This window comes from Pituophis catenifer, unplaced genomic scaffold (genome assembly GCF_029215685.1).
Source record: "Pituophis catenifer annectens isolate HBS135680 unplaced genomic scaffold, rPitCat1.0.hap2 SCAF_5, whole genome shotgun sequence".
NCBI classification, from domain to species: domain Eukaryota; kingdom Metazoa; phylum Chordata; class Lepidosauria; order Squamata; family Colubridae; genus Pituophis; species Pituophis catenifer.
Window position 1 is genome coordinate 59,475,699 of NW_027256885.1, and position 15,131 is coordinate 59,490,829.

The window sequence follows — 15,131 nt, forward strand, 5'->3', positions numbered from 1 at the left end:
CCTGACACCATAACTGGTGAAGAACTGGGACACGTGGGTGGATGCATGCTGAGCATTGTTGTAGGTGAACTGCGCCACAGACAGCACCTCCGCCCAATTGTCCTGCTGAGTGTTGAAACAGCGAAGGTCCTTTTCCAAGTTGGCATTCACTCTCTCTGTACCCCTGTCAGTTTTGGGGTGATGGACAGACAACAGACACGCCTGTACCTGCAATTCCATGAATAAGGTCTGCCAAAAGCATGCTGTAAATTGAACTCCCCAGTCTGACACTATTTGCTTCGGTAACCCATGCAGCCAAAACACTGGGCCATTGCCCGTGTGGTAGGGAGACCTGCACACAGAATAAAATGAGCCATCTTGGTGAGCATATCCATCAAGATGGTTGTGGCACCCTTCAATGGGGGCAACTCGGTTATGAAGTCCAATGAGACTGCCCCCCCAGGGTCCTTCTGGCATGGGTAGTGGCTGCAAGAGACCAGGGGGCACACCGGTAGCATACCTGGCCTGCCAACAGATCCCGCACGGCGCTGCATATCCTGACATATGATGCTGGAGTCACGGCCACCAAAACATGCTGCAGACAAGGTGCAGCGTTTTGAAGACCTGAAAGTGACTTGCTGATGGGCTGTCATGACACTGCCACAGAATGAGGCCACAAAGAGGTCCTCCAGGCACGTGTCAAGCCACGAGGCCCGGGGTTTGCCACATCGGGGTGGGGAAGAAGCACGGGTGAATGGGAGTGTCGGGAATGCCATAGCGGCAACCGCGGAGCACCGGTGATGGGGAGGGGGGTGCCGGAAAGGCTGCAGCAGCAACGGAAGAGGCCTTACCACAATCGTCTCGGCTTGGAAGCCGCAGTGGTGGTGGTGGCTGCAGCGGAGCTCAGCTGAGAGGCACAGAGGCATGGCCAAGCGAGGAATACGCCGAGCAGCTGTTCCAGGCCGACAATCAGCTGGGCTGGAGCCTCAGCACAGGATAGCCACCAGGGTGAGGCCAGCACAGAGGAGAGGTGTGGCTCACCTATCTAAGGGTGTTGGGAGGCAGACGCTCCCAGTGCTGACTTTGCATTTAACAGACTTGCTTCAAACAGACTTTATGAACTGCTGTTTTGCTGCTGAATGAACTCATTACATGCCAGAGTCTGGCTGAATAAACCCAGTTTGAATTCAAGCATGTGGTGGTTTTTCCTACTGGTGCCAGTCCGGAGCTTGGACCCTTGAGAGGAAGTCAGTGCTCTTCACTTTTTTTTGCACCTTTACCTGGAAGGTACGTGACCAGTGGGGAGGATGGCAGAGGGGATGGCTCCAGCAGCTGATGTGGGCACTTTGGAGGTGCAGTTGGCTATGGCGGTCCTTTCACCAGAGCAAGAACTGATGGCAGCACAGCCAGATGTGCGTCCAAAGAAGCGGATTGCTTCCCTGCTGCTGGAACAGCCAGTCACGGATGTGGCTCTGGAGCAATGCCCCAGGGGGGAGTGGTGGCATAGCTCTTCAGTGACCACTAGGACGGGACTTCGGCTACCACCACCCAGCGCTTCTGAGGCACATATGTCTTTGTGGCAGGAACAGAGGTTGATTGGGGAAGATGAAGACGAGGTCAGTTAATCAACTGCACCTGACAACTTAACTATGGAGATACTGCGAGAGTGCTTCGGAGATGCTAGCTTCCGGAAGGCCTCCACTGGGCAGCCATGGGACCAGGGGAGCAAGGCAGCTACCTGGCCAGCATGGCAGCAGGAACCGAGGCCCAGTGGTGTACCACAAATCAGGTTTTGCTTGGCCAGCCCGAAGGTCCGAGTGGACACTGCCCAGTACTGAGCATGGGAGGCCCCATTGCTGAGTGGTCAAGAATGGGGCTCATCTGTGAGGTCCAGGCTGGAAAGGCAGGGGTTGCCAACCGGTGTAACCAACCAAGCAGGGGAAGGGGCTCAATACCAGGTCCAGCAACAGGCGGCCCCGCCCCCAAGCCACCAGGGGCTTTCAATGGCACCCAGGGTTTTGGGGCAGAGCCAGGCAGACCAGGGTATGTGGGACCCCAGGTGGCCTATGGGCTACTGGCCTTACCCACCAGAACCTCCTACCCTGAAGGCCTCATTCAAAGGGGATCCGGAGTGTTTGGCTCTTTTCCTCAGCCAGGTGATCAGCCACCTCGAGCACTATGGCCACGCCTACCCGTCACAGTGGGCAATGGTGGTGGTGGTGATGGTGGTTTTGGCCAGAGAACCGGCTGAGTGGGTAGCAACCCTTCATAATGAGCATGCCGTCGAACTAGTGGACATTGGCCTCTTCCTGGATGCACTCCGAGGTCAGTTCAAGGGTGTGACCAGAGTACACTGGGTGGAAGGGGAAATCCTTATGCTACGACAATGAGGCAGGTCAGCAAGGGACTACGTTCAGGACTTCCACAGGGCCGCTGGTAAGGTGAGAGGTTGGCCTGAACGCCTGCTGGTCCATCACTTTAAGGCATGCCTGGACCGGAACCTACGCCAGGCATGTGCCTATTGGGGCCTACCGCACCACCTGGCTGAGTGGTACCAGGCAGTGGTGGAACTGGACGCTGAATTGTGGGAGTGCCGTTTCAGGGGAGATTTCAGTGCTGGGCCACAGCCCACGAGAGAGGCTGGTATGGGACCACAGAGGATTGGGGAGCGACCGCTCGTTGCCAGTAGAACAGCTCCCTGGCCGGTGGCTGAGACCTGGGAGGGACTTGCCTGGCCTCCAATGAAATGTTTGCGATGCGGCCAGCCAGGCCATTGTGTGGCCGAATGTCCAGTTTCTACCACCCCAGGCCAAAGTAGGCCCTCCCTGGATGAGCCAGGTGAAGAAGACCTCCCTGAAGACCCCTGAGAAGTCCAGAGCAGTAACCCAGGCAGTGGCAGTACCACCATCCCCAGCCCAGGCGGGAGATGACGTACCGGCAGACGAGTACCAAAACCCCAACAACAGCGATAACGGGGACAGGGACCTGATGATGAGTGCACCCGTGCGGCCCTTTGTCATCCCTGTGACCATCACAGGGCCCCAGTCAGGAAAAGGGGGTAGGTACAGGGCGCTAATTGATTCCGGGTATACCTGGTGTTTGATGAGCCAAGCAGTAGCCACAGGCTTGGGGATACGGGTCAAGGCATTAGCAAAGACTGTAAGGTTTGAACAGGTTGATGGGTCCCTGTTGGGGGGAGTCCCATCCAACCATGTCACTGAGCTGGTGAGGTTAGACATGGCCCAGCATTGGGACATGATATGGTTCATTGTGATGCCAACAATAACAGAATCAGTAATCTTGAGGTTAGCCTGGTTGGACAAATGGGGACCTACCATCTGGTGGGAAGGCGGGTACCAGAAGTTAAGGATAGGAATGGGTCCTAGACCGCCCCCACACGAACGGGCGAGGGGGGGAAACGACCAAGCCATCTCCGTCCAGTCCCCACCACGAGTCAGTTTCCCACGGGTGTATAATGACCTTGCGGAGGTCTTTGATGAGAAGGAGAGCTCCGCGAGCCTCGAAGACACTCTTTTACGAGCGTCCGATCCCCGGTTCCGTTAAAGCCCCAGAACAGCCGAAAAACAGCTGTCTGGAGGCTTGGAACCCTCTCCCCGGGCAAAGGGGAGAGAGAAGAGCTGACAGGTGGAGGTTGAGCGCCCCCAAACGCCCTAGGAAGGATCCTGGGGCGCGAAGGGTGTGCGCTCCCTAAAAGCCTGTCAAGCCGCTCTGGACCAGGGACGAATCCGCTAATTAGTGGACCTAGAAGCCGTGACCAATTCTGCCGATGGAAATGAGGGGATTTTAACATTTTGAACCAGCAGCAGGCAGAACAAGCAAGGAGAAATCAGACTGCAAGTATCTTTACCTAACTCCGACGTTTGTGGCCTCCTTCGGAACTAACAATTAGCACTTTGCAACAAAATGGCGATTGAAACCTGAAGGGGCGGGGGAAAGTGAAAGTCAAAGAAAGTTTCGTTTTTCTGGCAGCCCTTTGCCTAGAAAGAACTCTGTATTGATAGAAGGAGTATTTTAAAATGCTAATTAAGTTTGGAATTTTTATTGAGGAATTTTTCTTTTTTGGCTTCTGATTAAAATATAAAGAATTTTAAATTGGAGATGGCCTCAAAACCTGTAAAGACTGTTCCTATTAAAGGAACGGGAAGTGCTGGCAGCTCCCCAGCTCATATTCCTAGATTGCAAGCTTCTGCCCCTCCAGCAGATCCACAGACTTTAACGTTGGAGATGTTACAACAATCCCTCCAAGTTACACAAGAGAAACTTGCTATTGTGATTAATGAAAAAATTAATGAAACCAATGAAAAAATACAGGTTGTGTCAGATGAGATTGCAACTCGGAATCAGCAAATTAGGGATGATATCATAAAGACATTTAAATGTTTGGCAGGCAATATTGAAATGGTGGATGATAAAGTTGAAGAAGTTAAACAATCTACGGTAATCTTGGATAATAAATTAGGAGAAGCTCAGAACAGAATTCAGAGGGCTGAAGATGATGTAGCTATGATACAATACAGAGATATGGAATTTGCTTTAAGATTTAGAGGGGTGAAGGAGAACAAACAAGAGAACTTGAGAGAAATGATGTCTGAGGTATTGGCACCGTTGGTGGGGGAGTCAAAAAATGATCTGGGATGGCAGATTGACAAGCTGTATCGCATTAATTCTTGGGTTGCTAGACAGAAACATTTACCAAGAGACATTGTGATATATTTTACTACAAGGAGAGTACGTAATGAAATTCTACAGGCCACTTTTAAAAACAAACTTCAGGTTGAAGGCCAGGAAGTGATGACAATGAAAGAAATCCCCCCTAAAATCTTGAGAGACAGAAGGGAGTATGCTTTTCTGGTGGATGAACTGAAAAAACGCCAGATACAGTACAGATGGGAGGTGCCAGCTGGATTAATGGTGACTTACTCAGGAGAGAGGTATCGGCTTAACACAATATGGAAAGCAAGAGATTTTTATATTAATGTATTAAAGGCTGGCACACCCAAATCACCCAAATCACCAGAAGGCAAAAGAAAGAAGGATGTGATGGAAGGTGAAAAAGAAGAGCTCCTGACAGTAGTCCAAGGGGGAGTTTTGACAGGCCAAGGAGAAGAACCATTACAAATTCAGATGGCTGTTCAAGAGTTGGAGTTAATTGATTTAGCGCAACCTAAGGATCAAAGACAGACCAGATCGGTGACAGCTAGGCTCAAAGAAGTATCAAGACAGCAACAATTCCAGATGGCAACTCAAGAAACAATTCAAGAATCTACCAAAACAGAAGCAGTGGGAGGAGCAAGACCCAAAGGTCAATTGAGACAAGACCACCAGAATCTGCTCCAGTTGCTTCAAGGGCCAAGAGATGGGAACTAGATTTTTGACTTGGAATGTTAATGGTTTGAATTCTCCACAGAAAAGAAGGAAAATATTTCATTATCTTAAACAATTTAAAAATGATGTGATTTGTTTACAAGAGACTCATATAAGAGTACAAGACCAAAAATACCTGATAAATGCAAGACTTGGTACACACTACGTAGCAGCAGCACCAGAAAAGAAAAATGGTATAGTTATATATCTGAAAAGAGACTTAGTTGCTAAATTAATTGAAGCAGATGACCAAGGAAGATTCTTAGCGATAGAACTTTTAGACCAACTCATCCTTCTGCGCATGTCCAAGATGGCGGCGCCCGCTGGGATCACGATCTGAGGATGGGGCGCCGACCTACCCTTTGGGTCCTTTGGGGGTCGTTTTGAAGATCCTCGACCCCAGGACCTGTCAGGGGAGCTCCCGGCCAGCACAGAGAGGGTTTTCCTTCCCTCCGTGACTGAGCCGAGGGGAAGGGGCGATGCGTGGAGCGCCAGGCTGATCAGCTGGGCGTCGGCAGCGTCGGCAGCGTTTTTTACAGCCGGAGCCATCAATTAGTGGGAGCGGCGCTGTGCCGGGGGGCGCCCGCCGCGCGGCAAGTTTTGAAGCCCGGGGGGGTTGCCCGAAGTGCTACACGATGTGTCGGGCACCCCCTGAAGATCTCTGGGACGTTGCCAGGCTCTTTGGGGGCTGGCAACGGTGGCGCGGTGGTGGCGGCGATGGCGGTTGCTGTGGAGGCTAGCTGGTGGTCAGACGGCGCTGGGGACCCCCCCCTTTTGGAGTAGGAGCCGGGGGGGCAACAAACCAACAGGTCTGGGAGACCTGCAACCACGGTTGGGCGGAAAAGACCCGGAGCGAGTTTCTGGGCCTCGGGAGGCCTCAATTTGTGGTTGTGCGGGGGGCGGGGGGGGGGGGTTTGAGAAAGCTGCCCCATTTCTGCCCCATTTCTCTCCCCTCCAGCGTTCCCTTTTAGAACTGGGCCCACCTGGACCAACTGTCAGCCTGTGGGACTCATTGGCGCTATGCCCTATTATTATTACTATTCTGAATCCCCCTGACTTTGGAGAGGGCTATTTCCATCTGAACGGGAGACCGGTACATGGCTGCATCCCATCGGCTGAGGGGGCTAGACATTTGCCTGACCACCGTGAGAGGGTGGCCAGGTGTCAGAGCCCCTGGGGGATGAACCGGGACGCTTTCTACATATATGCACTTTACCAGCTTTCTACACATATGCACTTTATCAGCGAGGGGACTTTACCAGCGAGGGGACTTTACCATCGGTCTTTACCACCGGACAAAACGCCGTGAGAGGGCGATTTTTGGACCTGACCCCCGGACGCTGTCTATATGCATCGGTTCATTGCTGCCACCCCACCACAAGAGGGGGTTGTCCAGCTGACCTAACCACCATGAGAGGGTGGTTAGATCTATTTCCCCCTTGGAACTGTGGTCGTCCTGGCTTTGGACTATGTCCTCTGTTGTGAGGGGACAGGGGACTTGGTCCTGCAAATATGTCTTTGAGATCCCCCATTCCTTTGTCTTCTCCTCGGTCCTTTATATACACCCTCAGGATATGGTCGTGTTACCCATTATGATTAATGTACTCAGCAGCGGAGCTTCTTGGTCTGCGAGACTCCCCCCTCTCGCAGGCTTGGCCCTCCATTCTATCGAGGGCCTACCTCGATGACGGGCTCTGGAGTCCCGAGAGGTGGCATGCCGCAAAGAGGGGGTTGCGGGGTTTTTTAAAATTGTCCTTGTTTAAACTTTTAAGGGGTTCTGGGAGGGGGGAGGGATTGGAATTAGGATTGTGGGTTTGGGGGATAACCCACTAGGGGGAGAGTCGGGCTTGGCCAGGACGTTCGGCGGGGGTGGTGGGGGATCCGAAGGGGGTCGAGCTGGTCCAGACTATGCTTTCACCATCAGTACTGTGTGTGGGAGGGGTAGATATGGCGGGAGCAGGGGGCCATATCATGTTAAGGGAGCACGCACCCGCTGTCTTCAAGCGGTAGAGTGCTCCGGCCCCCAAGGCTCCACCCGTTCTCCAGGTAGTACAAACCTTCAGGGCCCGGGCCTTCGTCTGATGTTGTGCAACGCCAGGTCTGTAGTAAATAAAGCCCCCCTCATCTGTGATCTTGTTTACGAGGGGGGAGCGGACCTGGCGGGTATTACGGAGACCTGGTTGGGCCCAGAGGGAGGGGTCCCTCTGGTAGAAATGTGCCCACCAGGTTTCCACGCATTCCATCAGCCAAGGTCACAGGGGAGGGGCGGGGGAGTAGCGGTTATTATTAGAGAAGGCCTTAGGCCGAGGGAGACCACTGTACCTCAGACAGCTGGTTGTGAGTCCCTCCTTGTGAAGTGGGGTCACGGGGTTCAGATGGGTTTGCTGATCACGTACCTGGCTCCCTGCCACGTGGCGGCAGCCCTGCCCGAGCTACTCAACGTTATTGCCGCGGTGGCGGTTGATACCCCCAGACTTATGGTCATGGGGGATTTCAACCTGCCATCCGTGGGTGAGGCGTCTGAGGTGGCTCGGGAGTTCATGGATTCCATGACGGCCATGGACCTGACCCAACTAATTCATGGCCCTACGCACACTGGGGGAAACACACTGGACTTGGTTTTTGTCTCTGGACAGTGGTTGAGTGATCTCGAGATAGGGGATATAGTCATCGAGCCCTTGTCATGGTCAGATCACTCGCTCCTTCGCCTTGACCTTCAAACCGCAGCACCCCGCCGCAGGGAGGCAGAACCGGTAAGATGGTACCGCCCCAGGCGCCTGATGGAACCTGATAGGTTCCAGATGGAGCTTGGGCCAATCCCGGAGGTTCTGGCTCACGCCTCATCTGGGGACCTAGTGGCCGCCTGGGATAGGGCGGCGGCTGGAGCCCTGGATCGAGTCGTGCCTTTGCGGCCTCTGACCCGGCGCCGATCTCGCCTGGCTCCTTGGTTCACCGAGGAGCTGAGGGAGATGAAGCGCCGGAAAAGACACCTAGAGAGCTGTTGGAGGGCTAGTCTTTCTGAATCTGACCGAACACTGGTAAGATCTCATATTAGGAGTTACCTAGTGGCGATAAAAGCAGCAAAATGTTCTCATTTTACTGCTCTTATTGCGTCATCAGATAATCGCCCGGCCACCCTGTTTAGGGTGACCCGCTCCCTGCTCCACCAGGAAGCGCGGGAGGACCCCTTGGAGGGAAGAGCCAAGGATTTTGTTCAGTATCTGTATGACAAAATCACTCAGATTCGGGCAGGTCTGGACTCTGACGGGATAGATCCAGCGAGGGTGACGGAGACAGGTCTTGAGACTGTTATCTGGGATGAGTTTGATCCTGTGACCCCAGATGACGTGGACAGGATTCTGGGTAGATTGAACGCGACCACATGTTTGTTGGACCCGTGTCCCTCCTGGTTAGTGCTGGCTTCCTGGGAGGTGACGCGAGGCTGGCTCCAGGGGATTATAAATGCTTTGTTGGGTGAGGGTGTCTTTCCCGCCGCCTTGAAAGAGGCGGTGGTAAGGCCTCTCCTCAAGAAGCCTTCCCTGGACCCGGCAGTATTGGCTAATTATCGTCCAGTCTCCAACCTTTGCTTCGTTGCGAAGGTTGTTGAGAGTGTGGTTGCGCGACAGCTACCCCAGTACCTGGATGAAGCGTCGTATCGTATCTAGATCCATTCCAGTCGGGCTTCAGGCCTGGGTACAGCACAGAAACGGCATTGGTCGCGTTGGTTGATGATCTCTGGAGGGCTCGGGACAGGGGTTGTTCCTCTGTCCTGGTCCTGTTAGACCTCTCAGCGGCTTTTGATACCATCGACCATGGTATCATGCTGCACCGGCTGGAAGGGTTGGGGGTGGGAGGCACCGTTTTACGGTGGTTCTCCTCCTTTCTCTCTGACTGGTCGCAGTCTGTGTTGACAGGGGGGCAGAGATCGACCCCGAGGCCCCTTATATGTGGGGTGCCGCAGGGATCGGTTCTCTCGCCCCTTCTGTTCAACATTTATGTAAAGCCGCTGGGCGAGATCATCCGTGGTTTCGGGGTGAAGTACCATCTGTACGCTGATGACACCCAGCTGTACATCTCCACCCCGGACCACCCCAACGACGCCCTTGAAGTGATGTCCCAGTGCCTGGAGGCCGTACGGATCTCGATGGGGAGAAACGGGCTCAGGCTCAACCCATCCAAGACCGAGTGGCTGTGGTTTCCGACGTCCCGATATAGTCAGCTGGCGCCATCGCTGGCTATTGGGGGCGAATCATTGGCCCCCACAGAAAGGGCTCGTAACTTGGGCGTCCTCCTGGACTCACGGCTGTCTTTAGAAGAGCACTTGACGGCCGTGACCGGGAGGATTTTTCATCAGGTTCGCCTGATTCGCCAGTTGCGTCCCTTTCTAGATCGGGACTCGTTACGCACAGTCACTCATGCCCTCGTCACCTCTCGTCTGGACTATTGTAATGCTCTCTACATGGGGCTCCCCTTGAGGTGCACCCGGAGGCTCCAACTGGCGCAGAGTGCGGCCGCGCGGGTGGTTATGGGAGCAACATGGAGCTCCCATGTAACACCTCTCCTGCGCGAGCTGCACTGGCTCCCGGTGGTCTTCCGGGTGCGCTTCAAGGTTCTGGTTACCACCTTTAAAGCGCTCCATGGCTTGGGACCTGGTTACTTACGGGACCGCCTACTACCATCAACAGCCTCCCACCGACCAGTACGCTCCCACAGAGAGGGGCTCCTCCAGGTGCCGTCGGCCAAACAATGTCGGCTGTCGGCCCCTAGGGGGAGAGCCTTCTCTGTGGGGGCACCGACGATCTGGAGTGAGCTCCCCCCAGAGATACAGAGGATTCCGGATCTGCGCACCTTCCGCCGCGAGTTGAAGACGCTTTTATTTCATCAAGCTGGCCTCGCCTAAATCTTCTCCCTTTTAAGTGTAAATTCTAAATTTTAATGGATTTTAAAATATGGGTATTTTAAATTATGGGTATTAATTCAGCCAAATTTATTTAATTCATTTTATTCGATTTTAAATTTTGTATATCTATGTGTTTTATTTCATGGCTGTGCACCGCCCTGAGTCCTTCGGGAGTAGGGCGGTATAGAAATTCAATAATAAATAAATAAATAAAATTAAAGGAGAAAAAATACTTGTAATTGGAGTCTATGCCCCGAATCAACAACAAGAAAATTTCTACAATTTGCTACACTCGAAGTTGACACAATGGGCATATAAAACTTGTATCCTGTTGGGGGGATTGGAATGGGGTCTTGGATATTAAAAGAGATAAGAAGGGACCTAAACAAAATGTTTTAACAAAAGCAAAATTGCCCAAAGCGTTTTGGGAAATGATGGATGATTGGGAGCTGAGGGATATTTGGCGTGAAAGAAATCCGGAAGAAAAAGGTTTTACTTTTTTCTCAGACAGACATCAATCCTTTTCAAGGATTGATTTTATACTAATTACTAATGATCTCTTATCTAGGGTGAAGAACACGAAGATTTGCCCAAGAATATTGACAGACCATAGTCCAGTTTGGTTGGAATTGGAGTGTGGAAAAGGGTCTAGGACAGTGATGGCTAACCTTTTTGCCATCGCGTGCCAGGACAGGGGGGGCGGGGGAGGGTCGCGCGCGCATGTGCCCACGCGCATGTGTGCGCAACCCCCTCCCCTCCCCCCCCCGCTCCTGGCACATGATGGACTGGTAGGCCCGTTTTTCTTTCTTACCTGGTTCCAGATCCTCTCTGTGTATCTGGGAATGGCGAAAACAGCCTTTCCCACTCCCTTGGAGGCCCTACAGAGGCTGAAAAAGCCCATTTCCCAACTCCCGGTGGGACAGGAAGTGACATTTTTTGCTGTCCCCAGCCTCCAGAACCTCTCTAGGAGTCTGTAGGAGCCTCTCTAGGAGTCTGTAGGAGCCTCTCTAGGAGTCTCTGGAGGCTGGGGACAGGAAAAAACATCACTTCCTGTCCCACCGGGAGTGGGGAAATGGGCCCTTTGAGCCTCCATAGGGCCTCCAAGGAAGTGGAAAAGGCTGTTTTCGCCGTTCCCAGATACACAGAGAGGATCTGGAGCCAGGTAAGAAAAAAAAACAGGCCTTCCCCACCCCTCCAGGCCCGCCAGAGGCAGGAAACAGCCTGTTTCCCTACTTCTGGTGGGCCCAGAAGGCCCGAAAATCAGCTGGCCGGCACGCGCATGCGCCCCAGAGCTGAGCTGGCATGCCCACTAATATGGCTCCTCGTGCCATCATGCCATCACGGGTCTAGGAGGTCCTGGAGGTTAAATGATAATTTGTTTAGGTATGAAGAAAATGTAAAAGAGTGTAAAAAATTTATGAAAGAATTTTTTGTTATGAATATGCAAAAGGGTACATCTATGGAAATGGTATGGGATGCAAGTAAAGTATATATGCGAGGAATTTTGATATATTTGAATAATAAACATAGAAAGAAACAGGAGGCAAAAAGAAAAGAATTAGAAGATGAGATTAGTAAACAGGAACAGGCTTTAATAGTCAATCCAACAGATAAGAAAATTAAAGAGGCAATCAATTTATTGAAAGGTTAATTTAACATGTTAATAGCAGATCAAGTGGCAACTAATTTACGATATGCAAAACATAATAATTTTTATAACGCCAATAAACCAGGCAGGTGGTTAGCATACCTGTTAAGGAAAAAGCAAAAATCAAGGACAATAGAGAAAATAAGATATAAGGGTAAAGAGGTTTATGAGCAACAATTGATTAAAAAATCTTTCTTAGAGTTTTATTCGAGGCTGTATACTGGTGATAAAATTAAAGATATAGATATAGATAGATATTTGCAGAAAGAGAATATTTATACAATCTCAAATGAGCAGAGGGATAGTTTAAACCAAATGATAACTTCCGAGGAAATTGTGTTAGCAATTAAGCAGTTGAAAGTGGGTAAAGCTCCTGGGACGGACGGTCTGACAGCTATTTATTATAAAACTTTACAGGAGGAAATGGTGGAACCATTGAAAGAATTATTTAACAATATACAACAGGGAGGAGAGGTGCCTCCAACTTGGAAGACAGCATTTATCTCGTTGATCCCAAAAGAAGGGCATGACGATACAGATCCTAAAAATTATAGGCCGATTTCATTATTGAACACAGACTATAAGATTTTTGCTAAAGTTTTAGCAAATAGATTAATGACAGTTATGCAGCAAATGATTAACCATGATCAAACTGGTTTTATAAATGGTAGACAAATGAAGAGTAATGTAAGGCAAATTGTTAACTTATTAGAGTATCTGGGAAGGAACAACCAGGTCCCCGCAGTGCTAGTGTTTTTGGATGCTGAAAAAGCCTTTGACAGATTGAATTGGCAATTTTTATTAAAATTAATAGAAAGGATGCAATTTGGAGAACAATTTGTACAATCTATTAAGGCAATATATCAAAAACAAACAGCGCAAATAATAGTTAATGGTGGCTTAACAGTTCCTTTTAATATAGAAAAAGGAACAAGGCAAGGTTGTCCCTTGTCTCCGTTATTGTTTGTGTTGACGCTGGAAGTTTTACTAAGTAAAATACGTGAGATGGATACAATAAAGGGAATTAAAATTAGACAGCATGAGTATAAGTTACGAGCATTTGCGGATGACCTGGTTGTTACCTTAACCCAACCGGTACAATCGATTACAGCCTTGATGAATATAATCTGCTCATATGGACAAGTATCTGGTTTTAAAATAAATACAGCTAAAACAAAGATAATAGCTAAAAACATGGACAGAAGCCAGAAAGAAGAGATAGAAAGGTTAACAGGATTTGAAGTAGTTAAGAAGGTTAAATACTTAGGGGTTTATATTATGACTGCAAATATGAAATTATATCAGCATAATTATGAACCATTATGGCACAAAATACAAAAAGAGATGGAAAATTGGAAAAAACTACAATTGTCTTTGCTGGGAAGGATAGCCACTGAAAAAATGAATATTTTCCCAAAATTTTTATTTCTTTTTCAAATGATACCTATACTAAAAAAGGATGAAAATTTGAAGGAATGGCAGAAGGGCATAAATAAGTTTGTGTGGGCAGGGAAGAAACCTCGAGTTAAACAAAAGATAATGCAAGATATCCGAGAAAGAGGTGGTCTTAAAATGCCCAACTTAAGACTGTACTATGAAGCCGCTGCCCTCTCAGTAATCACAGACTGGATAAATTTAACGGAGGAAAAGATATTGAATATTGAAGGATATGGTTTGGTCTACGGCTGGCATGCTTATTTAGTCTATGATAAGAAAGTAGATAAAGCTTTTAAAAGTCATATATTAAGAAATTCTCTATTGCGGGTCTGGAAAAAGTATAAATATAAATTAAGTGATAAGTTACCAATATGGACAGTACCCAGACACGTGATAGAGAATATAAACTTAGAGCAAAAGCAAGATAAGATTACATATAAGGAACTTCTTTATAAGGAAGGAGTCAGATTACAATTAAAACCAATGGAGCAATTAAGAGAAGAAGGAATTATTAGGACTTGGTTTCAGTATGGACAGCTGCAGGCCAGATGGAGAGAAGATCAAAAAATTGGTATTTTGCAGCAGGATGAGAATTTGATAAAGCAAACAAGAGATAAAGGTCAAATGCATATAAAAAGGTTGTATAATGCACCAGTGGAAATAGATTCAGAAACAGAGTTAGTCAAGGACTGTATGATAAAATGGGCACAAAACATAGGTGAACCAATAATGATGGAAACATGGGAAAAGAGATGGGTCAGAAATGTAAGATTTACACAAGCACAAAATCTAAGGGAGAATTTTTATAAAATGTTTTATAGATGGCATTTAGACCCAAAAAAATTAGCCTGTATGTATCCAAATTTACAACCTAAGTGTTGGCGATGTGAGTGTAAAGATGCTACATATTTTCATATATGGTGGACATGTAAAAAAATTAAGGCTTTTTGGATAAAAATATGGTGGATTATTTAAAACATTTTAAAGAAAAAAATTAAATTTACACCACAGTTCTTTTTATTGGGAATAGTCATGGATTGTACTGTAATAGAGACTAAGTTAGTTTTGAACTTAATAACGGCTGCCAGGTTACTGGTGGCACAGTACTGGAAGAAGGAAGGTCCACCCACCATTGAGGAATGGACATTAAAAGTTGTGCATTTGGCAGAAATGGCGAAAATCTCATCGTATCTTAAAGACCATTCAAATGAAAGATACATATCGGAATGGAGAAGATGGATCGATTACATACAGAAGAAGTATCCGAATAAGAAGATTCATATAGCATATGAATGAAGTAATTTTAAGTAGTTTATGTTTGTTTTTTGAATTATAAGGAGTTAAGGATCTAGGGGGAATATGAAATGTAATAATTTGTTAGCATATTTTAGCTTTTGATTTGTGAATGCTATACCCTGTGCTTGTTCTGGGAAGTCTAGGGAGGGGGGGTGGGGGGAAGGAGGGGAAGGGGGGGGTGGGAAAGGGGAGGGAGGGGTTGAGGGGGGAAGGGTGAGGGGGTGAAAATGTTTTTATTTTCTACAAAACTTTTTAATAAAATAAAAAAAAGATGAGAAGGAGAGCGATGTGTTGCCTCCACATTGGCCAACCGACTGTGCGATAGAGATCCTCCCTGGGGCTAAGTTACCGAAACCCAAACTGTATGCCATGATGCTGAGGGAGATGGACGAGTTGAAGAAATACATAGATAAGAACTTAGCCCGGGTTTTCATTCAACCCGCTTGCTTGTGGATCGCGGCCCCCGTACTCTTTAAAGAAAAGAAG